Below are 25,991 nucleotides of genomic sequence, written 5' to 3'. Positions count from 1 at the left end.
CTGCCGCTGAGGCCTGTACTCAACAAACACCTGAACGAGTCCTGTGGTATCTGATGTAGAACATTAGGTGCAGATCCTGTAAGGTGTGAAGTGTGGCCTCCATAGTGTAGACTTATTTTTATAAAACATGCCACAGCTATTTGATCTGAAGGGGATCTGTGAAATTTAAAGGACAAGTCACCACCTTGAGCTTTCTGTCTTGTTTTTTCTTCCTGAACAATGTCTGCAGTGTGTTCTATCCCATTGAAAGACAGCATTGCCATTAGAGAATCACATTGTCATGGATACAGCTCTAAGTTGCTGCTTTCTGCTGACGACATAAAAATCTGTGTGTGAGCTTTTCTCTATCCCTCTTCCCCTCTCCCTTCGGAGACAGCTGATGTAAATAAGTCCCTATCTGCAACTTTGTAATGCTGGGAGAATGATTTACTGTGAGTTCTTTAGCAACCTGACCCCAGAATAAAAAAAAAGCGACAAGGTTGCAGATAAGGTTGACAGTGACTTGTTTACATCAGCTGCTTTGAGAGGGAGGGGGGAGTAGGAGAGGAAAGCTCACACACAGTTTTTTGTGTATTCAGCAGAAAGTATCAGCTTAAAACTGGGGGAAGGAGATTGAAAACATAATAACAAGTATGGAATAAATTGTTAGTCTCCCCCTGGGCAACATCTTAAAAGTTATGTTTCAGCTGAATACCCCTTTAAAAGGCACTTGAACATCCCAGCTGTATACAGTTCTTAATACTGGTGGCTTGGAATGGGTCACTGTGGTGGTGTGTGGAGAGATTGTCTGCCTCAGACCTTGGTTTGTCACTATGAGTGGGAAGCTTGAGGGCACACTAATACTGTGATCTTGGCTTTCCTAATGGTGCTTCAGTCGTTTCCCTTCCCTGTCAGCTAGAGAGCTTTCTGCCTAAGTATCTAGGCCAGGACGAAAGCCACTTCTTACAATTCCTAGGAGTGCCCAGGAGTCCTTGTACATCTTATCTCGTGAACTCAGAGATGTTACCAAGGCGTAAGTTAACTCTGCTACCCAAACATACTCCAGTTCATCCACTTGGATTACTGAATAGAGGAGTCCCACTATCTGTAGAAGTGCAAGCCCTTTCCTGGCCATAAAAAGCACACCTCCAAACGAGCAGGTCTTGTATATACTTTGTATTTTTATTTATTCTAATTATTTAATTGTGTCATATGTTTATGTAACCGCTGTGTGTTTGTGTGTGTGTATAAAAAATGCAGTTGAATCTGTTAGCGCTATACAAATTATTATTATTATTATTATTATTATTATTATTATTATTATTATTATTATTCTCACCTAAACTTGTCTCCAGGACAGATTTTTATCTTCTCCCAGCTAAACCTTGTCTCAGCAAGCCTTTTATGTGGAGCATATTAACATACTCCACCCACCTTCTAGCAGGTTCTAGAAAGAGCTAGAAACTTCTACACTATTTAAAACAGTTCCCAATAAAGACTGTGGGTGTCACTGTTGCCTACCAGTTTAGTGTAATGTGTGTAGTGATGGATGTAACCCATTCCCTGCCTGCCAGTTACACTAGTACAGAGAATACAAAATAATGTTTCACATGTTACTTTATATAACATAAAATACCACTTGGTGAACAGGGGCCACCCTAAGGGGAATTGCACTTTGGTACACTACAATTACATATTCAGACTAATACAAAGACAGGTCATTGTACAGTACTGATGAAAATAGTGAAGCTATATAATCAACAGGAAATAACGAAAATTATCCCAACCTCATTCCTTATGGTCTTCCATGCTCTCTAGATGATCAATAATGCCTTAAGTCAATTTCTTTGTCTATCCCGCTCCATTTCCTTCAAGTTTTCCCTTTGTTTCTCAAAACCCATTCCTATACTCCCTAGCACATATATTTCAAACACTTCTAAACAAGATGAATTAGTCCCGGATTCTCTATGCTTCGGAAATGTTAAAATAGACATAACTCCTGCTGGGACCGTAAAGAGATATAAAAGGCAAAGAACACAAAGCTTAAACGCAACAGAAAAATACAGAGGAACGGCAATGGGAGCATTCCTGTCCTATCGTATTAACAAAAACGTCACTTGAAAGCATAGGAGCAGCTAGCATTTTATTATCCATTTTCTGTTCGATATAATCGTTGTTTTTTGACCTTTTTAAATATGTATGAAGCTTTTTTTTTTTTTTTTCTCCGTCGATAACTTGTCAAGCAAGTCTCTTCCTGGTGCTGTCATGAAACAAATAATTAATAATGAACAAGTTATGAAATCCCATTGATCATAGAGACAAGCAGTAAGTGAGAATGAAGCGTGAACATATGATATGTTTTCTAATAAAACAATTGACCTGAATATTCTCTGGAATTTCTTGTTTTGTTTGCTATCATAGAGACACCACTGTAAACAATTGTAATTCGACTAAGATTCAGATAAAGGCGACAGTTCAGATATACTGAAAGATGTGTGCCACTTAAAGGAAACCTGTCACCAATCCTGACCTATATTCTCATTTAAACAACAGTTCTAGAACTTGAATTATAGCTGTGTGATGTACCGTTCTTACTAGAAATGTGTTCAATAACCAACTGGGTGTTAACTGTTAGCTCTGATTGGATAGTGTCAGACAGTGAAGAGACACACCTGATTGGTAACACCAAGATGGTTATTGAGCTTCATATATCTTGTAGGAATAACAGAGGAATGGCAAATCGGGTGAGGGAAGAAGGGTGGACTTGCTTCCGCAAGTCCACCTGCCTTCCCTCACCCGAAGTCTGATGCAAAAAAGGACTTTTAGCTTGGAAGACCGGTGAGTGCCCCAGATTCTTTCATCTCTCAATTGCCGCATAACTACTATAATACTGCCCCCTGCATACAAGAATATAACTACTATAATGGAGTATAGCGTAGGGACCCGTGTGGACCAGAGGACCTGCGCGGTGGTACACGGGGCAATATGGCTTGATCAATTCATATTTTTAATATAGGCCTAGCGGCATTAGTATCGGCCATAGATGGGATGTGCAGCCGTTCCATTCTCTCCAGTTCGTGTTTCACAGTTCTCCCTCTTTGAACAGCTAGCACTCCTTTATAAGACCCACATGACCAAAATTAGCAGGATATGCCTGTGCTCACATGTCTGGACCTTATGTCTTCCCCATTCTGTGAGAGCAGCAATGGTAAGTGTAATACCATATCCATACTGGTGTTGTTTGGGGGCAGCCTTCCCCGCCGGTGGTGCTGGCTGGGTTTTGGTGGGGCTTTTTGGGTCTGGTCCTGTGACATTGGGGTTGCAGGACCGTTCCATGGCCTCCCTCCCCTGCACGTGCACGCTTTGCGGGGTTGGCGGTCGCTGACCGACACGGTGTGGAGTTAGCGTAGGGACCCGTGTGGACCAGAGGACCTGCACGGTGGTACACGGGGCAATATGGCTTGATCAATTCATATACAGACACTCCTGTGTTGATTTTTAATGTAGGCCTAGCGGCATTAGTATCAGCCATAGATGGGATGTGCAGCCGTTCCATTCTCTCCAGTTCGTATAACTACTATAATACTGCTCCTACATACAAGAATATAACTACTATAATACTGCTCCTATATACAAGAATATAACTACTATAATACTGCTCCTACATACAGCAATATAACTTCTATAATACTATAGAGTGAGAGGTGGATGGCACCACCCAAGCAATCTCCAACACCTGAGGCTGGGACCGAGTGTAGGCAGCTCAAACCGCCAAGACAATTCACAGTGGTGCTCCGCTGAACAGAGAACGTAATGCAAGTACAGTGAGAAATAGAAGTGGGCACTCACCGATTCGGTATGTCTTCAGGTTGGTTTATTGAGAGGTTCGCTTCAATACATGCAGGGAGGGGGGGTGAGGAGCAGACACGTCCTCACAGGTAGACTACAATTGTTTCTTGCGATGACACGCTTCTTCCGGTTTACGGATGACGTAGAGCTCCAGGTGAGGGGTGCTTAAATGCATAATCGTGCCCGTGATACACACAAATAAAAACATCAGATAAAGGATGCAAACTCATTGCGTTCATTCATCCCCAGAGAACCAAGTGCATTTAATCTGGATATCCAGAGTGCTTCTCTTCGCAAGTGGGTCTGGTGGCGGTCTCCACCCCTCCCACTCTGGTTAACCCCCTCTAGTCCACAAAACTTCAGACACTTAGTCTCTCCTTGGTGTTCCTGCTTAACATGTTCTATAAGTCTGGGTTCCCCCTTCCCCATGCGCACGGAGTAACAATGCTCCTTGTAGCGCACGGAGAGGGCCCTTTTGGTCTTTCCAGCATAGAACCTGCCACAGTCACAAATTATAGCGTATACAACAAAAGTGGTCTTACAGGTGATCAGGCTCTTAATATAACAGTATACTCCATTAAGGCAGATAAATGGTACCGTTAACATTTGGGGACAATAGAGGCAGTTACCACATCTCCTGTTACCATTCGGTATAGATGCACTCAGTCAGGTTTCATTCCTTATTTTAGTAGGGGTGGGTTTTATAGCATTAGCCAAGGTTTTATTTTTGTGATGTGCAATAATGGGTTTATTTAAGGCTTTAGCCCTAAGTTCATCGTCCTGTTTGACAATTCTCCAGTGCTTATTAATCACACGACTGATGACTTCATTCATCTGAGAATTGCTGAACTCGAACGAGAACCGGTCCGGTTTTCTGTCTTGCCTCCTGTTCACATTGGTCAATAGATCACGTCTATCAAGGTCGAGGGCTCTCTCACAGGCTTCCTCTATGATTTTTACAGGGTAAGCTCTTTCCAGCAGTCGGCCCCTCAGTTCTTCTGCCTGTCTCTCAAAACCAGAAGTCTCGCTATTTACTTTCCTTACCCTAAGCATCTGGCTATAAGGTATAGCATTCCTGGTATGGGCAGGGTGAGAACTTTCATAATGTAAAAGGGTATTGCAAGAGTTAGGTTTTCTGAATATGGATGTGACAATAGTCAAGTCATGTATCTCCACCAGGACGTCAAGGAATTCCAGCCGGGTGCCTCCGAATACACTGGTGAAGAACATGTTGACATTGTTCACATTATTCAGATAGTGAACAAAATTGCTGAACTCTTCCTCTGTTCCTTCCCATATAATGAATATGTCGTCCACATACCTAAGAAAGGTTTTGATGTGTTTGATAAATGGATTGGCCATGGAGAACACTGTATCGCTTTCAAAGAATGCTAAAAAAAAGATTTTCATAGGTACAAGATACCCATGGCCTTCCCAACATTCTGGGTGTACCATCGATCGTCACACATAAAACAGTTATTGGACAAGATGAACATGAGGGCTTCTGTAATGAACTTTCTATACTGCGGAGTTTGACCAGAGTGCCGGAGGAAACAATCGACAGCCTCCACACCCACATCACAGTCTCCGAAAATAGAGCCTTGAAATGGCTCAGGAGTAGCCCTGAATTGGTCATAAAAAGGGCTGATAAAGGGGGCGCTACTGTCGTTATGTCACGCTCCTACTACAATGAAGAAGCTAATAGGCAATTGCAGGATCATACCACCTATTCTCCATTAAAGAAGAACCCTATGCCAAAAATACAAGAGCAGTTACGCACCCTTCTCCATAAGCATAGTAGCAAAGGAGCCATTGACAAACGCACAGCAGAAAAATTGTTACCGCTGTCACCCAGAGCGCCCAGGTGGTATATTCTCCCAAAAGTCCATAAAAATTTGGACAGACCACCTGGGCGCCCCATAGTGTCGGCAATAGGCTCTACCACTGAGTATCTTTTGCAATTTCTTGACTGGTCACTCAGACCCCTTCTGGTTGAGACTCCGGGGTACCTCAAAGATTCTGGGGACTTTATCACCGCATTAGAATCAGTGCATCTCACGAAGGACTCTATCCTCGTGTCCATTGATGTCGAGAGCCTCTACATGATGTGGGTGTAGAGGCAATCGATTGGTTTGTTGCTAGATGTGATCAAACCCCTTAATTTAGGAGCTTTGTTAAAGAAGCACTATTGTTCATTTTGCAAAATAATGTGTTTTTGTTTTAGGACCAGTGGTACGTGCAGGAGATCGGGACGGCCATGGGAACACCGGTCTCCTGCACGTATGCAAATTTATTTTGGGCAAAAATTGAGAATGATCTTGTGTTCAGTACCCATAACCCACACATCGGTAACATCAAGACGTATTTCAGATTTTTCGATGATGTTTTCGTGGTGTGGGAGGGCGAGCAAAAAGATTTAATTGATTTTGTTGATTTTCTCAATACTAACAACGGTGTTAATATGTTGTTCACTTACAAAATAGGGGGTAAGTCTTTGGAGTTCCTTGGCGTCCAAGTTGATGTAATGGGCGACAAACTTACAACATCTGTCTTTAGAAAGAAAACAAAAAAAAGACAGGGAGTGAGTGGCTCACAGGTGCTCAGCAAAAAAGGGAACAAACGCTGCGGCACTTGTAAATATTGTCCCCAACTTATGGCCACAGATTTCATTACACTGAATGGCATAGACTGTCAGATCAACAGCTTAATTACCTGTAAATTCTCATTCATCGTGTTTACTATTAATTGCCCATGCAATAAATTCTATGTAGGCAAGACAAAGAGACCCATGTGGACCCGCTATAAGGAACATGCTTATTCTATAAGAACGGGGAAAGGCGTCCCCCGCCTTATAGATGCGGGGTGACATGCGGGTGATACCAAATGTCTGCGATTTTTGGGTCTTGATAGGGTCGACCTGAATGAAAAGGGAGGAGACAGGCATCAGAAACTTCTTAGAAGGGAGGCGGTATGGATCACCGAACTTGATGCCACTGGCCCGAATGGGTTAAATGAAAGAAATGATTGGAGCGTTTTCCTGTAAGATGATCTTTCTGTACAATTTACTATTTTCTCTGTATCTATTCCCTTTTTTGCACTGTAATTATATGTTTCATATATGTTCACTAATTAGCATATAAGGTCTGCCTATTCCGGCAGTGACGTACTCTAACTTGACAAAGCGCTGCGGCGTGAAACTGTTGTGTTTGCTCAGATGCTCCCGCACCTGTTCCACCTCTCCCCTCCCGATGGTAATTTGTATCCAATAAACCATTGAAGACCGCATCTGCGGGTGAGTGCATTGGATTTCTGTTTCTACACGCTTTTGCCATATACAGTCTCCTTTTCCTCCCTCAGTTCCACTGGACATTTACTGGTCTACATACCTACTCCACATATTGCATAGCCTTTTACACCTCTAGTGCACTCTATGACGTATTAGTATAACTACTATAATACTGCTCTTATATACAGGAATATAACTACTATAATACTGCTCTTATATACAGGAATATAACTACTATAATACTGCTCCCTATATACAAGAATATAACTACTATAATACTGCTCTTATATACAAGAATATAACTACTATAATGCTGCTCCTATATACAAGAATATATCTACTATAATACTGCTCCTATATACAAGAATATAACTACTATAATACTGCTCCTATATACAAGAATATAACTACTATAATACTGCTCCTATATACAAGAATATAACTACTATAATACTGCCTCCTATATACAAGAATATAACTACTATACGGTAATACTGCCTCCTATATACAGGAATATAACTACTATAATACTGCCCCCTATATACAAGAATATAACTACTATAATACTGCCCCCTATGTACAAGAATATAACTACTATAATACTGCTCTTATATACAAGAATATAACTACTATAATACTACTCCTATATACAAGAATATAACTACTAGAATGCTGCTCCTATATACAAGAATATAATTACTATAATACTGCTCCTATATACAAGAATATAACTACTATAATACTGCCCCCTATATACAAGAATATAACTACTATAATACTGCTCCTATATATAAGAATATAACTACTCTAATACTGCTCCCTATATACAAGAATATAACTACTATAATACTGCTCCTATATACAAGAATATAACTACTATAATACTACTCCTATATATAAGAATATAACTACTCTAATACTGCTCCCTATATACAAGAATATAACTACTATAATACCGCCTCCTATATACAAGAATATAACTACTATAATACTGCTCCTATATACAAGAATATAACTACTATAATACTACTCCTATATACAGGAATATAACTACTATAATACTGCTCCTATATACAAGAATATAACTACTTTAATACTGCTCCTATATACAAGAATATAACTACTATAATACTGCTCCTATATACAAGAATATAACTACTATAATACTGCTCCTATATACAAGAATATAACTACTATAATGCGGTTCAGGGAAGAAACAGAGTGCTGCACCTCACACCTATGGCTGATACTAGTGCCGCTAGGCTAAATAAAAAACACATCAGAATTTTGTGTATGAATTGATCAAGCCATACTGCCCCATGTACCTCGTGCCGGTATCTGATACACATGGGTCCCTATACTAAGTCCACACCGTGCCAGTCAGTGGCCACCAACCCCGCAGGCGTGCACAGTCAGGGAACGGGGGCCATGGGACGGCCCTGCGACCCCCATGCCACAGGACCAGACCCAAAAACACCACACCAGAACCCGGCCAGCACCGCCGGCGGAGAAGGTCGCCCCCAAGCAGCACAAGTCTGGATAAGGAATTACACTCACCATAGCTGCAGCAAACAGAATGGGAAAAAACAGGAGGGATTAAAACCATGTGCACTCAGGTGTCTCCTGCTAATTGCGGTCATGTGGGTCTCACCAGGAGGAATGCAAAACACGGAGAAAAGAGAGAAACAAAATGCGGTTTAGGGAAGAAACAGAGTGCTGCACCTCACACCTATGGCTGATACTAGTGCCGCTAGGCTAAATAAAAAACACATCAGAATTTTGTGTATGAATTGATCAAGCCATACTGCCCCATGTACCTCGTGCCGGTATCTGATACACATGGGTCCCTACACTAAGTCCACACTGTGCCAGTCAGTGGCCACCAACCCCGCAGGCGTGCACAGTCAGGGAACGGGGGCCATGGGACGGCCCTGCGACCCCCCATGCCACAGGACCAGACCCAAAAATGACACACCACACCACACCAGAATATACAAGAATATAACTACTATAATACTGCTCCTATATACAATATAACTACTATAATACTGTTCCTATATACAAGAATATAACTACTATAATACTGCTCCTATATACAAGAATATAACTACTATAATACTGCTCCTATATACAAGAATATAACTACTATAATACTGCTCCTATATACAAGAATATAACTACTATAATACTGCTCCTATATACAAGAATATAACTACTATAATACTGCTCATATGTACAAGAATATAACTACAATAATAGAAGTGATTGTAGGGGTTAAGAGACAGCCAGCCCGCACCGCATACATACAGCTCCCAATCGTATTGGACCCAGTGGCACAAGAAGCAGCCGAGACCGAGACAGCTGGGGTGCTACGATGAATAGGCAGGAGTGAAATATACATAGGAGAAAAGTCCAGCACTCACCAGGTAATGTCTTCAGAAGTTTATCGTGTGGAAATCATAGCAGGAAGGGGAGAGGTGGCATGGCTAGACGAAGGGAGGAGTCCCGAAATAGCTATCCCAGGTGATGCGCCTGCACCTCCACTGATCCACCTCTCCCCTCCCTGCTATGATTTCCACGCAATAAACTTTTGAAGACATTACCTGGTGAAAGCTGGACTTTTCTCCTATGTATATAACTACTATAATACTGCTCCCTATGTACAAGAATATAACTACTATAATACTGCTCCTCTATACAAGAATATAACTACTATAATACTGCTCCCTATGTACAAGAATATAACTACTATAATACTGCTCCTATATACAAGAATTTAACTACTATAATAATTGTTTTGTAAATGATGGCCAGTGGTATACCCAGAACGTTGGGACGGCCATGGGGACACCTGTATCTTGCACTTATGCAAATCTTTTTTGGGCTTTTTTTGAGAGTGATACAGTGTTCTCCATGGCCAATCTCTTTATCAGACATATAAAAACGTTTTTGAGGTATGTGGATGACATATTTATTCTATGGGATTGGACGGAAGAGGACTTCAACAACTTTGTCCAGTACCTCAATGGCATTTACACTGTTATTTTGTTCTTTACCAGCGTTTTTGGGGGGACACGACTAGAGTTTCTAGATGTGTTGGTGGAGATACAGGACCTTAACATCATTACCTCGGTTTTTAGGAAGCCCAATTCTTGTAATACTCTCCTACATTACCAGAGCTCTCATCCGGCCATACCCGTAATGCTATACCCTACAGTCAGATGTTAAGGGTGAGGAAAGTGAATAGCGAAGTAGCGGGTTTTGAGAAGCAAGCAGAAGAGCTTAAGTAGCGGTTGTTGGAGAGGGCCTATCCAGAGAGAATAATGGAGGAAGCACGGGAAAGAGCACGTAACGCTAACAGACGGGAGCTACTGACAGGGTCTAACAGGAGACACGAGAAGAGACCGGAGTGTTTTTCTTTTGTATTCGGTAATTCTCCCATGAATGAAGCCTTTAGTTGCATTATCTTTAAACATTGGAGAATTATCAAACAGGATGACAACCTAAGTGAGAAAGCGGAGATGAAACCTATCGTGGCACACCGTAGGAATAGAACCCTAGCCGACGCCATAGCACCCACTCCTCAGAGAGTTAGGAATGAGACCTGGCTTAGCGCAACATTTCCTAAGGGCAATAGGAGATGCGGGAATTGCCTTTACTGCCCGCAGATGTTAACAGTATCTTTCATCTCTGTTAAAGGGGTGGTGCGGCGCTAAGAAATTATTCACAGAATAAAACACATTGCAAAGTTATACAACTTTGTAATGTATGTTATGTCTGTGATTTGCCCCCTTCCCCTGCAAGTGTACCCGGAAGTGTTAGTGCATTATACATTACCTGATGGGTGGTGGGACACGGGAAGGGGGCGATTCACAGACATAACATACATTACAAAGTTGTATAACTTTGTAATGTGTGTTATTCTGTGAATAATTTCTTAGCGCCGCACTACCCCTTTAATGGTATAGACTGCCGCATCAAAAGTCTGATAACTTCTAAGACCTCGTATGTCGTTTACATTATAATTTGTGATTGTGGGAGGTTTTATGTCGGAAAGACTAAACGAGCTCTGTCCGTGCGCTATATGGAGCACTGTTACTTGGTGCACACTGGGAAAGGTGTGCCCAGGTTGATAGAACACGCTAAACAGGTGCATGGAGGAGATACTAAGTGTTTGAAATATTGTGGGCTGGAGAGGGTTAACCAACTGGAGAGAGGCGGGGATCGCCATCGGACCCTCCTACGTAGAGGGACTCTCTGGATATCCAGATTGAACGTGCTTGGTCCATTGGGTATGAATGAGCACAATGAATTTGCACCCTTTATCTGATGTTTTTAATGTTTTGGTGTGGTCATGTGCACATTGTATATTTAAGCACCCCTCCCCTGGAGCTCTGCATCATCCGTAGACCAGAAGAAGCGCGTCACAGCGTGAAACAATTGTAGTCCATTTGTGAAGACCGGTGGTTCTACACCTCCCCCCCTCCCTGTGTTTATGAAGTGAACCTCAAAATAAACCTACCTGAAGACACGATATTCCGGTGAGTGCCCACTTCTATTTCCTTTCCATATGCACATAACTACTATAATACTGCTCCTATATACAATAATATAACTGCTATAATGCTGTCTATTATGTACAATATATTATAAAAGTACTCTAAACACACATGTTCCAACTTGCACCAAAGCAATCACCCAGGAAGCACAGAGTGTTGTCAGCACAAACAGCAGCAGAGAGATCCAGCATGCAGACACAGGCGTGAACAATTTCCAGGCTTTTTTGTACTGGTTCTATAAAGCGAGTGGTACAAGACAGAGTAACGCCAACGCGTCTTGGCCTCAAGTGCCCTCAATCATTACATATGTTACAATACAAGAGGCGAATGTTAAGAAGGACAGCAACAGCCAGACATGGAGAAAAGGTCACATGACTGTAATAATTTCTCACATTAAAGATAACATCCAAGACTGCACAGCATGGGTCATAGACGGCAAGATACACGCAGCGGTAACACATCATATTAGTCATAGGAAGGATTCCTACATAGGAATACCTATATATACATATAGAAGGTGTTGTTAGATGCATTGTGGCTATGAATGTTGCAGTTTACAATGAGCCTTCACAATAGGCAGACATTTCCTTTTAGTTCTTAGTTTCTGTTATGAACTCTAGGGGCATCTTTCTTCAGAAGTTAGGATTACCAAAGGAACACTACTATGAGAATGTGTGATAGTGAGGACAAGACAGATTTCCCTCCCTCCTTCCTTTTCTATACATTGCATGCGCACTATGATCACAATGTTCTCTGTACAAAGCAGCATGCTCACTACAGTCAGTGGTGTAGCTACCATGATGGCAGACCATACAGCTGCTATGGGGCCTGAGCAGTAAGGGCCCCAGCAAAGCGTGGTCTGTCACTTAAAAAAAAAAACAACCCTGATCGCCACAGCACCCAACCGGGGTGGGGGGGGGGGGGGGTAGCTGCTGTTGTTCGTTTGCTATCCCTGAACCCCATACTTACCTGGCCAGCACCGGGTTCCTGCATTCTCTTAGGCTTCCCGGCACACAAGTGACATCCATTGTATGCCAGGACCTGTCAGAATGACGGAACGCTGTGCCAGGCTCACGAGTCCTAGGTACACCCCTGGCAATAGTTATAATTTTCTCTGTACAGAGCATGCTCACTACATTCATAGTTTTCTCCACAGAGCATGCTAACTACATTTATATTTTTTTCTGTACAGAGCATGCTCATTAAACTCATAATTTTCCATCTACAGAGCATTCTCCTTACATTCATAAGTCCAGGTTCATAATCATGTAAATAAAATGAAACTAGATCTGCATTTCCAGGGAAATACATAGTGCTTGAAAAGAGCGCCCCTTTACCAGTGACTTCCAGGGCGCCCCTTTACCAGTGACTTCCCTTTAAGAGCGACATGGGTCTCTTTAGGAGCGACCTGGGTCACTTTAAGGTTACAAACCCACTTGCCGGATCTGCAGCGAGTCTCCATGCTGCGTTTTTGCAGCGAGACTCGCTGCAGATCCCAGCCCTATACTTTTAATGGCAGACAAACACGCAGCAGGGATGTACATCCCTGCTGCAAGTTTGTCTGCAGCCCACCCCATTAACCCCCCGGCCGCCGGAGCTGATACTTCACCTGATCCCGGCTCCGGCGGTTCCCGATGTCTTCAGCAAGCCGGAGCGGGGACCAGGTGAAGTATATGCTCCAGCCAGCCGCCCGCAGCCCCGGCCGCCCAATCGCCCCCCCCCCGCAGCCCCGGCCGCCCGATCGCCCCCCCGCAGCCCCGGCCGCCCGATCGCACGCCCCCCCGCAGCCCCGGCCGCCCGATCGCACGCCCCCCCGCAGCCCCGATCGCACACACGCCCCCCCGCAGCCCCGATCGCACACACGCCCCCCCGCAGCCCCGGCCGCCCGATCGCACATACGCCCCCCCGCAGCCCCGATCGCACACACGCCCCCCAGCAGCCCCGATCGCACACACGCCCCCCCGCAGCCCCGATCGCACACACGCCCCCCCGCAGCCCCGGCCGCTCGATCGGGGGGGGCGTGCGATCGGTGCTGCGGGGGGGGCGTGCGATCGGGCGGCCGGAACTGCGGGGGGTGGGGCGATCGGGGCTGCGGGGGGGCGTGTGTGCGATTGGAGCTGCGGGGGGGCGTGCGATCGGGCGGCCGGGGCTGCGGGGGGGCCATCGAGCGGCCGGGGCTGCGGGGGGGCGTGTGTGTGATCGGGGCTGCGGGGGGGGGGGGCGATCGGGCGTCCGGGGCTGCGGGGGGGGGCGATCGGGCGGCCGGGGCTGCGGGGGGGCGATCGGGCGGCCGGGGCTGCGGGGGGGCGTGCGATCGGGCGGCCGGGGCTGCGGGCGGCTGGCTGGAGCATATACTTCACCTGGTCCCCGCTCCGGCTTGCTGAAGACATCGGGAACCGCCGGAGCCGGGATCAGGTGAAGTATCAGCTCCGGCGGCTGGGGGGTTAATGGGGTGGGCTGCAGACAAACTCGCAGCAGGGATGTACATCCCTGCTGCGTGTTTGTCTGCCATTAAAAGTATAGGGCTGGGATCTGCAGCGAGTCTCGCTGCAAAAATGCAGCATGGAGACTCGCTGCAGATCCGGCAAGTGGGTTTGTAACCTAAGAGTGACCTGGGTCCCTTCGCTCTTAAAGGGACCCAGGTCGCTCTTAAAGGGACCAAGGTCGCTCTTAAAGGGACCAAGGTTGCTCTTAAAGGGACCCAGATCGCTCTTAAAGGGACCAAGGTCGCTCTTAAAGGGACCCAGGTTGCTCTTAAAGGGACCTAGGTCGCTCTTAAAGGGACCCAGGTCGCTCTTAAAGAGACCGATTTTGCTCTTAAAGGGACCAATTTCGCTCTTAAAGGGACCCATTTCGCTCTAAAAGGGAGCCAGGTCGCTCTTAAAGGGAACCAGGTCACTCTTAAAGGGACCAAGGTCGCTCTTAAAGGGACCCAGTTTGCTCTTAAAGGGACCCAGGTCGCTCTAAAAAGGGACCCAGGTCGCTCTTAAAGGGACCCAGGTCGCTCTTAAAGAGACCGATTTTGCTCTTAAAGGGACCCATTTCGATCTTAAAGGGACCCATTTAGCTCTTAAAGGGACCCATTTAGCTCTTAAAGGGACCCAGGTCGCTCTTAAAGGGAGCCAGGTCGCTCCTAAAGGGAACCAGGTCACTCTTAAAGGGACATATTTCACTCTTAAAGGGACCCTGGTCGCTCTTAAAGGGACCCAGGTTGCTCTTAAAGAGACATATTTCGCTCTTAAAGGGACCCTGGTCACTCTTAAAGGTACCCAGGTCGCTCTTAAAGGGACACAGGTCGCTCTTAAAGGGACATAATTTGCTCTTAAAGGGACCCAGGTCACTCTTAAAGGGACCCTTTTCGCTCTTAAAGGGACCCATTTTGCTCTTAAAAGGACCGAGGTCGCTCTTAAAGGGACCAATTTCACTCTTAAAGGGACCCAGGTCGCTCTTAAAGGGACCCAGGTCACTCTTAAAGGTACCCAGGTAGCTCTTAAAGGGACCCATTTTGCTCTAAAAGGGACATATTTTGCTCTTAAAGGGACCCAGGTCGCTCTTAAAGGGACCCATTTCGCTCTGAAAGGGACCCATTTCGCTCTTAAAGGGAACAATTTCACTCTTAGGGGGAACAATTTCACGCTTAAAGGGACCCAGGTCGCTCTTAAAGGGACCCAGGTCGCTCTTAAAGTGACCCATTTTGCTCTTAAAGGGACCCAGGTCGCACCTAAAGGGACTAATTTTTACTCTTAAAGGGACCCAGGTCGCTCTTAAAGGGCCCCATTTCACTCTTAAGGGGACCAATTTCACGCTTAAAGGGACCCAGGTCGCTCTTAAAGGGACCCATTTCGCTCTTAAAGGGACCCATTTTGCTCTTAAAGGGACCCAGGTCGCTCTTAAGGGGACCCAGGTAGCTCTTTAAGGGACCCAGGTAGCTCTTAAAGGGACCCAGGTCGATCTTAAAGTGACCCGGATCGCACTTAAAGGGACCCAGATCGCTCTTAAAGGGACCCAGTTTGCTCTTAAAAGGACCCATTTTGCTCTTAAAGGGACCCATTTTGCTATTAAAATTGACATATTTCGCTCTTAAAGGGACCCGGGTCGCTCTTAAAGGGACCCATTTTGCTCTTAAAGGGACATATTTCGCTCTTAAAGGGACCCATTTTGCTTTTAAAGGGGCATATTTCGCTCTTAAAGGGACCCATTTCACTCTTAAAGGGACCCATTTTGCTCTTAAAGGGACCAATTTCAATCTTAAAGGGACCCATTTCGCTCCTAAAGGGACCAATTTTGCTTTTAAAGGGACATATTTCGCTCTTAAAGGGAACCAGGTCGATCTTAAAGGGACTCATTTTTGCTCTTAAAGGGACCCAGGATGCTCTTAAAGGGACCCATTTCACTCTTAAAGGGACCCATTTCACTCTTAAAGGGATAAATTTCACGCTTAAAGGGACCCATTTCGCTCTTAAAGGGACCCAGGTCGCTCTTAAAGGGACCCGGGTCGCTCTTAAAGGGACCCAGGTCGCTCTTAAAAGGACCCATTTTGCTCTTAAAGGGACCCAGGTCGCTGTTAAAGGGACCCAGATCGCACTTAAAGCGACCCAATTCGCTCTTAAATGGACCCAGTTCGCTCTTAAAGGGACCCAGGTCACTCTAAAAGGGACCCAGGTTGCTCTTAAAGGGACCCAGGTCGCTCTTAAAGGGACCCATTTTGCTCTTAAAATGGACATATTTCGCTCTTAAAGGGACCCGGGTCGCTCTTAAAGGGACCCATTTTGCTCTTAAAGGGACATATTTTGCTCTTAAAGGGACCCAGGTCACTCTTAAAGGGACCCAGGTCCCTTTTAAAGGGACCCATTTTGCTTTTAAAGGGTTATATTTCGCTCTTAAACGGACCCATTTCACTCTTAAAGGGACCCATTTCGCTCTTAAAGGGACCCATTTTGCTCTTAAAGGGACCAATTTCAATCTTAAAGGGACCCATTTCGCTCCTAAAGGGACCCATTTTGCTCTTAAAGGGACATATTTCGCTCTTAAAGGGAACCAGGTCGATCTTAAAGGGACTCATTTTTGCTCTTAAAGGGACCCAGGACGCTCTTAAAGGGACCCATTTCACTCTTAAAGGGATAAATTTCACGCTTAAAGGGACCCATTTCGCTCTTAAAGGGACCCAGGTCGCTCTTAAAGGGACCCAGGTCACTCTTAAAGGGACCCAGGTCGCTCTTAACCTCTTAAGGACATAGGACGTACCGGTACGTCCTATGTCCTCACTTGCACTTCAAAGCGGGGCCGCGCGGCGGCCCCGCTTTGAAGTGCCGCGATCCCGGGTGCCGCGTGTAGCCCGGGACCGCCGCTATTAGCGGGCACGGTCTGATCGCCGTGCCCGCTAATTAGCTAATCGGAGGCAGCTGTCAAAGTTGACAGCTGCTGCCGATTACCGGAGGCAACGTTTCCCTGGTGTCTAGTGGGGGAGATCGCTCCTCCGGGACCTTGTCCCGGAGGAGCGATCTCCGTTACTGATGCCGGCCGGGGACGCGTCCAAGATGGCGCCGTCCTCGGCTCGGCACTCGTTCGTTTTCGGCTGCAGCAGCCGAAAGCAAACGAGTGCCGATCTCATGGATCTCTGCAGCATATCTATGCTGCAGAGATCTCAATGAGAGATCCAAGTGTATATACTAGAAGTCCCCCAGGGGGAATAACCCTAACCGCAGGGGGGAATAACCCTAACCCCAGGGGGGCTTCTAGTATATGTGTAAAAAAAAAAAAAAAAAAGTGTTGTTAATAGTAAAAATCCCCCTCCCCTAATAAAAGTCTGAATCACCCCCCTTTTCCCAGGTTTTAAATAAAAGTAAACAAATAAATAAATAAATAAATAAACATGTTTGCTATCGCCGCGTGCGTAATCGCCCGAACTATTAATTAATCACATTCCTGATCTCGTACGGTAAACTGCGTCAGCGCAAAAAAATCCCAAAGTGCAAAATTGCGCATTTTTGGTCGCATCAAATCCAGAAAAAATGTAATAAAAAGCGATCAAAAAGACGTATATGGGCAATCAAGGTACCGATAGAAAGATCACATCATGGCGCAAAAAATGACACCTGACACAGCCCCATAGACCAAAGGATAAAAGCGCTATAAGCCTGGGAATGGAGCGATTTTAAGGAACGTATATTGGTTAACAACGGTTTGAATTTTTTACAGGCCATCAGATACAATATAAGTTATACATGTTATATATCGTTTTAATCGTAACGACTTGAGGAACATGCATAACAAGTCAGTTTTACCCCAGGGTGAATGGCGTAAAAACACATTTCCCCCAAATAAAAGAAATGCGTTTTTTTTTTTCAATTTCACCACACTTCGAATTTTTTTCTGGTTTTGCAGTGTATTTTATGCAAAAATTCAGCCTGTAATTGCAAAGTACAATTAGTGACGCAAAAAATAAGGGGTCATGGGGGTTTCTAGGTGGAAAAATGCAAGTGCTATGACCTTTTAAACACAAGGAGGAAAAACCGAAAACGTAAAAACGAAAATGGGCCATGTCCTTAAAGGGTTAAAGGGACCCAGGTCGCTCTTAAAAGGACCCATTTTGCTCTTAAAGGGACCCAGGTCGCTCTTAAAGGGACCCAGATCGCACTTAAAGCGACCCAATTCGCTCTTAAATGGACCCAGTTCGCTCTTAAAGGGACCCAGGTCACTCTAAAAGGGACCCAGGTTGCTCTTAAAGGGACCCAGGTCGCTCTTAAAGGGACCCAGGTCGCTCTTAAAGGGACCCAGGTCGCTCTTAAGGGGACCCAGGTAGCTCTAGCGACATGGGTCTCTTTAAGAGCGACATGGGTCCCATACCTTTTGGAGTGACTTGGGTCCCTTTAAGAGCAAAATGCGTCCGGTCCGTTTAAGAGCAACTTGGGTTCTGTCCCTTTAAGAGCGACTTGGATCCCTTTAAGAGCTACATGGGACCATTTAAGAGCGACTTGGGTCCCTTCCCTTCAAGAGCGACTTGGGTCCCGGCCCTTTAAGAGCGACTTGGGTCCCTTTAAGAACGACTTGGGTCCCTTTAAGAGTGATCTGGGTACTTATAATGGGAAAGATCATTGCTCGGTTACCATGACAATCTTACTCATGTCAGTGAGACAAAATTGTTAAGGACCTTCCATATATTACATCTTCTATTGGCCAATAGTGGACATGTGACTGTAGATGGTGTGATACATTGCCTGACGAGACCTTAGAGTTCCTATTGGCTGCTATATTTCAGCTATTTTCATATGTGCTGTGATTGGCTGTTAGCGGTTAGAGTGTGGCCATTATTTGCAATGGGCCATTATTTTCTATGGGAAATTCGGGGTCTTTAAACGTAAATTTCTTAAAAACAACGAAACGAAAAATAGATAGCACACCTCACACTGCCGAGGGCTTCGAAACGCAGTTTGAACGGAGTGTGTGCGCAAAGCGGTTCGGGCTGTATTACGCGAAGAAGAAGAAGAAGAAGGAAGAAGGAAGAAGAAAGAAGGAAGAAGAAGAAGAGGAAGAAGAGGAAGAAGGAAGAAGAGGAAGAAGAAGAAGAAGGAAGAAGAAGGAAGAAGAGGAAGAAGAGGAAGAAGGAAGAAGAGGAAGAAGAGGAAGAAGAGGAAGAAGAAGAAGAAGAAGAAGAAGAAGAAGAAGAAGAAGAAGAAGAAGAAGAAGAAGAAAACATTTCAGTATTTTTTTCTTTATAATTAGGGAGACACATTAAGTGACATATTGCCATCAGTATATAATTTTTATCACTTACATCTCATTTACACTGTCAATGTATTTAACCCAGTTTGGGTAGCTCTGTAATACATAATTTTAGCTATATATTCTAGTGAGATTGAGGTTTTCTGTGCTCTTTACAATTATAAGCACCATCCATTTTAACAAAATATTACAGGCGCAGGTAAAAGCAATGAACCTCAGCTACAGTTCACCGAGGAAATTGCAGTATTCTGCCAGCAACTATCACCAAACATAAGAAAAGCAATTATATTTCTGAATACTTTCTGTCAAATGAAACACATAACCTGCTATCACCATGGATCCATAAAATGCAGTCTGTGAATGTGAGGGAGGGGGGAGCGAAGGGGAAGTTTATACATTGCATTTATATTAAATCAGCGAGGTAAGATTATAGTCGAGTATTCAGCTCATATGGACAGATCCCTTTCAGATACAATGATGGGATTTGTTCTTACAGTGTTTCAGCTCAGATCCATCATATGTCTATCAGAAAAAGTCTAGTGAGAATGGGCCAGTGACCAACCAAGGTGAAGTAAATGACCCACCACAACCCTCAATGGTATCTTGGTGGTAGTGGTGTAAAATGGGTTGTCTGGCTTAGAAAGCCTATTATAAAGGGGTAGATAGAGGGGTGCTCCATCATTTAGGTTCCTTATCTATAAAACAGAGTTGAGAGCTGCTCTGAAGGGGCTATAATCTATGTGGAGGACCCAGCATGACCAAAGCCTTGCCCCTACTGCTTGTCCATCTTCAGGATTTTCTGCATGTCCATGAAACAGTCTTTTAGGACTCATAAGGCCCCGTTCCCACTGAGCAAAGCTAGCGGAATTCCGCGACGGAATTGTCCGCCGTGGAATGCCGTTAGCCTCCCGCTCATAATGGGACTCTATGGGAGGCGCGCGCTCCTGCCCTGTCCGCGCTGAAGAATGAACATGTTCATTCTTCAGCGCGTACAGAGCAGCAGCGCGCGCCTCCCATAGACTCCCATTATGAGCGGGAGGCTAACGGCATTCCGCGGCGGACAATTCCGTCGCGGAATTCCGCTAGCTTTGCTCAGTGGGAACGGGGCCTTAACAGGACAATACAAGTGGCACTTTTTTTCTGATCTGTTCCCCATTTTGCTGTAGAACTGCAGGTGCGTTGAGTTAAGTAGTGCAATTTAAAGGGGTATTCTGGTGATCCCATTAAACAAATTCTGGTGGGTATTCTGGTGGCCCCACCACTGGCCATTTTGCAGAGTTACAGATAAGGTGTTACAGATAAGGTGTTACAGCTTACAGAAGAGACAGAGATCAAGTGGCCTCTTTAAAGCTAATGCACCTTCGACCATCACTTAAAACGCAACTATAAAATATTTTGACCTTTCAGTTTTAGTTAGCTTAGGGCATGATAACAATTTTTGCAATATACATTAATAACCTAAAATGAACAGTTTTTTAAATACATAAGGCTGATTATGCCCTTACAGCTCTGTCTGGCTCTGACTTATTTCTGCATTCCTGCTGGACACGCCCCCTCTCTGCAGATCCGTACTTAGTGTACAGACTCTGACAGGAGGATCAGATAACAGCCCTGACACAGAGAGAAACATAAACAAAACCTCCTCCCCCCTCCCCTCACCTCCTAGCAGCACATTCTCCCCCCTCCCCTCACAGAGGTGACTAAGCAGAGCTGAGGGTGTTGTGTGTGAGGAGCAGCGCAGGGGAAGAGCTGGATGGAGGGACAAGTGTTTCCAGTGCTTCGACAAGGAGGGACATCCCAGCCATGACTCCAATGTACTGCATGAGGGAGAGTGGGTGAGTCACTGAGGGGAGGACTACAAGTCCCAGCACAACACAGCTGTAGTCCTTCCATAGTACATATAACATTCTGCAGCAGGTCCTCCCCCTCCATGGCTGACATTATCCTACAGTGTAATGAGAGCAGATGACTGTATCTAATCCCACAGTGTGTGATACCATCTGCTGGGGCTCTGTATCTAATCTTACATTGTGATACTGTATGTTGGGGCTGTATCTAATCCTGCTATGTGTGATACATCTGCTAAGGTGCTGGTCAGTGAATGGAGGGACCCAGCCAGGGAGTTGAGGGAGAGGCCACGCCCACTTTCATGCAGCCAGAAGAAAAATTCATTTATTCTTCTGAGCCAAACAACTGGGGATATCTCAGCGAGCGCACACGCTATCAACGCAGTTTAGGGCTCTTTTTAAAGGGTAACACATGGGCTTTTTATTTGAGGAATTTCATTTTTTGGCTACTGAAATTATAGTTACGCTTTAAATATTTTTCTTTTCTGTATCTGCTTGGCACCAGCACAGGGATCCTGGTGGAGCGGCCCTTTTTTCAAAACGTTGTTTTCTACTTAAACACCGTTCCGATTCAGAGCATTGAGGGCAGGCCCGACGCCCCCTGGTGTGGCGATAACTCCTCCCGTCGGGGACACGTCTCCATTACAAACAAGCAGGGCCGCATCATCGAGGGGAGGAGTTATCAACATACGGGGGGGAGGGGGGGCACAGGGCCTACACCCAGTGCTCCAAGCCAGGCCAGTGCACAACCAGAAAACAGTGCCAAACGCAAAACCCTATTTTGATCTCCCAAGATGGTACATTCGCTTTAACCTTTGTGCCCTACTCTAGAGAGGGCAGAGGTGGGGGGAGGCTCCTGCTGCAAAGCGTCCAGCTACAGTTTGGCATGAGGCTAAGAAGTAGAGGGCATGACTAATCTCTCGGCACACACCAAAAATGTACTTTATTTATAATATATTTTAGTTTTGACAAAAAAGAAAAAAATAGAAAAATATATAAATATTTAACAAAAAAAAAGAGAGAAAAAGTGACTAAAACACATAAAGAAATTATTAACAAAGAGCAAAGATAAAGAGCCATTTTTGATCATTTGAGGCAGCAGCTGTATTGTATTGTATTGTTTGTGCTTTTCCTTTACTGTAAAATGTGTTTCGCGTCTACATTTATCTGCTTTCTGCCACTTCTGTTCGCTTGGATCTTGTTTCATTGATCCAAATAAAGCTTTATCTTCAAATTGAAAAAAAGAAAATAAATAATAGGCTCCCTTTAATGTCCAATTCATTTATATATTATTATAACAATATTAATAGAATGAATATATACCATACGATAACAGAAAATCAAAGCCCAAGTGGCAAAAAAAAATGGGAAAAATTTTGATTTTAATTAAATGTATTCCCTGGATTTTTTCCGGCCTTTACTTATCTCGCCCGCCTTCCACCCACGTTGCGCGTTTTTATTATGCGTCGTATAAACAATTTACATTTTACAACTAAGTATTGACGAATTGTCGTTTTGGAGGAATTACGCCGAAGAAACGTTGGCAGTCTACAAGTGAAATCAAGAAGCTGTGCAACTCAATACCCCTGCGAACTACAAGTAATTGCTTTCTAAACTCCACAAAGAATTCCGTTTAGCAACACAGAATATTATATATGTTGTAATTACTTTTCTTTATATCAGTATTTTACACTCATTTTCTTGTTGTTTTTTTTTTTATTATTGCTTTCAATGTTTTATATTTTACTCATTCTGGAAATGTTTCTTATTTTTCTACCAGTTAGTATGAAGTTCTTATGTAATGATTAGGTTGGCTGAGGTGGAGTGGCTGGAGAAGGTAGCTATCTATGGTGCCATTGTAGGGGACAGTAATAAAGTTTTTTTGGGCCCAAGAAAGGTGCTACAGATACAGTATTAGGGTTTCCAGTTGATATTAGACTTGTATATTCTAAATAATAGTTTAGTGGGGATGGTAATTTACCACCTGTCAACAGTGCTCTCTGCTGCCACCTCTGTCCATGTCAGGAACTTTCCAGAACAGGAGCAAATACCATAAAAATCTTTCCTGCTCTGGACAGTTCCTGACATGGGCAGAGGTGGCAGCAGAGAGCACTGTGTCAGACTGGAAAGAATACACCACTTCCTGCAGGACATACAGCAGCTGGATAAGTACTGGATAACTTGCTTTTTTTATAGAAGTAAATTACAAATCTGTATAACTTTCTAATACCATTTTATTTTAGTTTCCCCCCCCCCCTCGGGTGTACCCCTTCAACCCTTTGCTGCAAAATGACATACCAAAACGTCTTGAAAATGAGTGAATTCCTGCATCATGGTGTACCAGTATGTCATATAGCACAGGAGCTCTCTGAAGCGAGCTAGAGAGTGAATGACGGGTTGCAGTGATCGCGCTGCCGCCTGCCATTAACCACCTAAATGTGGTTTAGTGACAGGAGTTCTCCTTGTCAAAGGGGTGTGTCTATAAACTGTGACTCAACATGGTTTGGACAACATCAGAAAGTGCAGGGACACACTGGTAATACCCTGCAGCCCATACACATAGGGAGAGATTTATCAAACATGGTGTAAAGTGAAACTGGCTCAGTTGCCCCTAGCAACCAACCAGATTCCACCTTTCATTTTCCAAAGAGAGTGTGAGGATTGAAAGGTGGAATCTGATTGGTTGCTAGGGGCAACTGAGCCAGTTTTACTTTACACCATGTTTGATAAATCTCCCCCTTAATGTATATACTTATACATTATGTACAGTATAAGTTCAGTTCAGGCTCTATATGTGGCTCTTGTGTCTGCATTACAGAACTAATCTGTCTGAATCTTAAATTTGCTTGAATTTTCTTGTCCTCACTGAGCCAGGGAATTAAGCCATGAAAAAAACTTGGAATAAAACTCCTTAAATGCAACAAATCTACAAAGAAATTGTGGCACATAAGGTGGTATAAAAACAAAATGTGTCTAAAACTCTGTTTAATGCTTTATCCATGATTCTTCATAATGGAGGTTCTGCTAGTGGTGGATTTGCAGGAATTAAGGGCTCTGTATCGTCAAAGAGCTTTGACCACTAGTGTTGAGCAAGAACTAAAATGCTCAAGTGATCGTTACTCTAATGGAATATTTTTCAATGCTCAAGTGCTCAACTCGTGTAACAAGCCCCATTGTAATCAATGGGAGACTATTCAGCACAGTGGAGGGTACTTGGTTAACCTATATTTATTTGTTATTTTTGTATATTTCATCCCTTGAAGAGATGTTTAAACAAATATTAAAAAATTTAAACAAAAAAAGGTAATAGGTTTCTGCAAGACACATTAGAACTCTGGTGGTATGCCGGCAATCCTGCCTGAGTTGTAATGTGTCTTGTAAAAACCTTTTACTTTTTTTTTTTGTTCTAATTTTGTATATTTCCTTTAAACATCTCTTCAAGGGACAAAATATAGAAACATTTGAATGTGAGCTCTAATGTGTGTTACAGAAACATCTGTGTCACACATCATCTTATCAACAATATAGCAGCCATACTTACCTGTCCACACTGCTCCCAATACCCGCTGGCTCCAGTCCCGCACTCACTAAAAGTCCACTCAGCTAATTACTGTGCTGTCCCACTGCAGATAGTGATTGGTTGAGTGGGCTGTCACTGAGCTGGTGACCAGAGGCAGCGGGTATCAGGATGAGTGTGGACAGGCAAGTATGACTGCTTTTGTGTTTTTTCCTGTATTGAACCTTAAACAGTTTCACAGCTACGGTATCATAAAGAATGATTATTTATGACCAAGCATACCCGCTCAACAATATCGACCATTAAAGATTAAAGGGGTTGGCCACTTTATAGTAAAATTGCTCAGTGTACAGTATTAGTAAGTGTACTCACTGTATATACTGACAGCAGCTCCCTGTGTACCTCATAGAGCTAATATCAGACTCCCCTCCTTTAGGCTGTGCTGCCCTGCTCTGTGGTGTTTTGGTCCATAAGATGGCCGACATGGAGGAGCATGTGACCAGGCCCCGCCCCCCAGTGTCCACCACTGAGCCTGTATATGTCTATGGAGGACACAGTGGACAGGGCATGGTCACATGCTCCTCCATGTCGGCCATTTTATGGACAGAAACAAAACAGAGCAGGACAGCCTGGAGAAGGGGAGTCTGATTTTAGCTCTATGACGTACACATGGAGTTGCTGTCAGTATATACATTGAGCACACTTACTAATACTTTGTACTGATCTATAAAGTGGCCAACCCCTTTAACTAAGATACAGTACAGAATTTATATTTCAAACCTTCATAAAACTGGCGTCTACGTAAAAGTGATTTTCTTAAAGTTTTCAAATGGTAAACAATATGCCCATGACTAAAGAACAAACATGGCATAATGTGGACCTGGACAGCCATACGTGTTACTGTAACGTTCTTTGGTCTTCCTCATATTTCATCATTTATTGAACCTGCTGATTAACCCTAACCTTCCAACACGGACAAAGATCAGATCACTAGGTACAGAATTATAAAAAATCCTCTGAAGACGTCTAGGTGATGTATTATGTATTATGTGTCCCTGTAATCTTGGACATTTCTCTGGAGTCTCACATAAAACTTCTGCCGGTTGTTGCCAATAAAAATTCCCTCTCGAGACGTCGGATGAGTTTATTTCAGATACAGAAGTTGGGGCTCCTGGCTGTGACCTGTGACTGTGTACCGTGCCCCGACCCCCGATATGATGTGAGCAGATGCT

Source organism: Dendropsophus ebraccatus, chromosome 7, assembly GCF_027789765.1.
Source record: "Dendropsophus ebraccatus isolate aDenEbr1 chromosome 7, aDenEbr1.pat, whole genome shotgun sequence".
Lineage (NCBI taxonomy): Eukaryota > Metazoa > Chordata > Amphibia > Anura > Hylidae > Dendropsophus > Dendropsophus ebraccatus.
The sequence above is the reverse complement of the archived record's forward strand: the minus strand, read 5'-3'. Positions refer to the sequence as shown.